The sequence below is a fragment of the Corylus avellana genome, unplaced genomic scaffold (genome assembly GCF_965113065.1).
Source record: "Corylus avellana unplaced genomic scaffold, dhCorAvel1.hap1.2 HAP1_SCAFFOLD_31, whole genome shotgun sequence".
In the NCBI taxonomy this organism is placed as follows: domain Eukaryota; kingdom Viridiplantae; phylum Streptophyta; class Magnoliopsida; order Fagales; family Betulaceae; genus Corylus; species Corylus avellana.
Genome location: NW_028290482.1, coordinates 162,148 through 165,000, shown reverse-complemented (window position 1 = coordinate 165,000; position 2,853 = coordinate 162,148).

Sequence of the window (2,853 nt, the reverse complement as noted above, 5' to 3'; positions counted from 1 at the left end):
GGTTATAGGGTCCTTGCCAAACTCAGTCATACAAGATCTCGTCACTTTGAGTGGGTTCTTGCTATGTACACCAAGCCTCGAGGTCACAATGACTATCCATTAGAATTGTGGCTTGGCAGAGTGAGCTTTCGCTTCCTTATCTTCGAGGTTTCATTATCTCCTTCCTTAGCACAAGCGCTAAGCGATAATAATACCTTGTAAAATGAAGTTCCTTAAATACCATCTGACTCAAGGTTTAGCCCAAAAAAGAGGGCAGGAGGGAATATTTTTGTTCTAGCAATTTCTATATCAAGCATCATCTTTGTTTTTGTCTTAGGAGGTCATTTTTGTTGAACATCATTCCATCCCGCAAGAGAGTTCCCCTTGAACCGTCCTGGTTCCGCCTGAACCAACCACTCACGACATTCTCAAAGCTCTGTTGGCCTAAAAGGAAAGGTGATACCCCGCTTCAGGCAGCAAGCACCATCCACTTGCTGGAACGAGGCCTTTCTCAACTCTTGGTCTATTCTATTGACGCTCTTCCGGTCAAGACCTTCGTAACTTGACTCCACAGGGCTCATGCAAAAAAGCGACTGGGGTAGTTTGGCCTTTAAAGCTGACCGAAACACGTTATACCTAACGAACTAGCGTAGCTGTGGGACTCTCGCTAGTATTGACCTCCTGGACTAGTACCGATGGTGGCTCCTCATCCGAGGAGTAATGCACCTGTAAAGGGAGGGCATTCAGTCAAGCATCCAATCAGCAGCTGGACTGGAAAATATATACAAGAATGATTTTAGAGTTCCCATCTTTCCCGATTGGCTTTGCTTTTCTCGAATGCAGGTATGAAACCAGGAAACTCGCCTTAATTAGTAAATAAAGCGGAAACAAACCTGTGGGATAAGTCAACAAATCACATCATATATCGGATATCGCATCGGAAAGAGAGATTGATTCTCCCTTCCGGGCAAGTCCTGAGGAACGTCGACTTGATAGTCTTTATCCCCACTGGGTAAGTGGGAATCTGATTCATTGATTTGATTGAACCTAGCGGGTAGCGCGCTACTTCAAAGCTTGCACCCGGCAACGACTTTCACTTCCTAAATAGAAAGGAAGGAAGGGAAGAGGTAACTCACCAACAGGAGGAGGATATGAAATAGAGCACCAACAACCGTTCCACTCGAGCGGAACTTCTAACTTAAGCTGCTCACGTTTTTCAGCAGGGTCTGGGCTACGGGGTCCTTTTCCAACCTCTCTCTTATGCGTTCGGGGATGGCCCCTTTGAGTTGGCTTGGCCCGCGCCGATAGTCTGTCCTGTTCTTGTGATAGAAGCAGGTGCATCCGATAAATCAAAGACGACTATAATCAGGCTGAAGCTTTTAGTTTGAGTGGAGAGGAGATGAGCCGCTAAACTGAAGATAAACCCTGTAGCAGTAGGGAAGGGATGGTATGTTAATCAGATAAACGGAAGTAAGAGCTTCTTCAGCCCAGTAGCAGCGAGGTACATGAGATGCCAGAAGTCATGCACGTCTCCATGATGTGACGATTTTCTCGCTTAGCTATGCCATTTTGTTGAGGTGTATAGGGGCTGGAGCGCTGACATCATTTTGAAATTTTCCTTTCCAGCGCGCCCTCTTTATTGAAAGCTGAAAGTCGGAACCGGTGAGGTCTCATTCATTAGGCAAACACTCCCAAGGTATTATTCTCGCTTAGCGCTTGTGCTAAGGAAGAACACCCACTCTAAAGAGTGAGATCATTTAATGCCCCATGCTTTCTGTTCCACTCGTGCTTCTTTCAAGGGAAGCACTTCGTCTCACTCTCCTTAACGCATTTTTCGGGCCACTAAGGCAGATCGTAGCTCACACCTACCGAAGGAAGAGTCTTCTTACTAAGTCCGCTAACATTCCGTAGCTTCTTAAACGAAAAGGGCACTCCGCCCCTATTAGTAAAGCTTGAAAGCCCTCCTATGCTCACTTAAAGGCTTCTTTCGAGGGAAGTTTGTTTGTCCAAGCACAACCTCACTCTACTAACGCAGGGTAAGTGATTATTGATATCCGACTGCCTTGATCGACTGACTAGGAAATTTCATTGATAGCCTTTTTTGCAAACAAGCGTGCGTATCAATACATTTTCAAGGGGGGTTAGGTGGGTATTCACCTTTGGCATCTGCCTTCTCCTTTCGGAGGGTTTCAAGTTGCTGCAGAATCTGCCGATGCGCATTCTGCTGGTCTCCTCGGCTGCTTCAAGCCTTGGATGCTGATCGTGTGGGCAGAGACGAGATAAAGAGACCCCACACTAGCTCCATTGCTCCTCGAAAGTAAAGAAAAAGAGAAAGTTTAAGAAGACTTTAGTTGCCAAAAAAGGGATCATTATCAGTATAGGACGTTGGCAGAGTAATTGAAAAGAAATCCAATCAAAGGGTTCCACGGAAGCATTAGTAAACCGAATTGCTGCATCTACTATGTAGGCGATTTCTGATTTCTTAGCTTAGAGAAGGGGATCCGATTCTACTGATTGATGTGACAAAGCAAGGGCCGGTAAAAAGCCTATTTTCGAGTGTTGATGCCCTAAGAGCTATGGGATGCTCAGCTTACTCTTTCAAACCTAAGACAAGAGATCTTAGAAATGGCATCCTCACAAGGCTCCGTTGCTGGTGGTGGATTGGCCTATTTCGTTCGTGTACCTATTTCAATCTTTTGAGAAATGAAAAGACCCGCGGCCGTGCAAGATGAGATTGAAAAGAGATCACGATCAGAAGCAAGGCAAGATCAGAACTGTGGTTGTACTGAGATCCAAGTCCGGGACCATGCGTCCCAAGTCCGGTACCAAACTAGTAAGCGTACAGACGTCTGCATTGTATTTCATAAAAGTCTC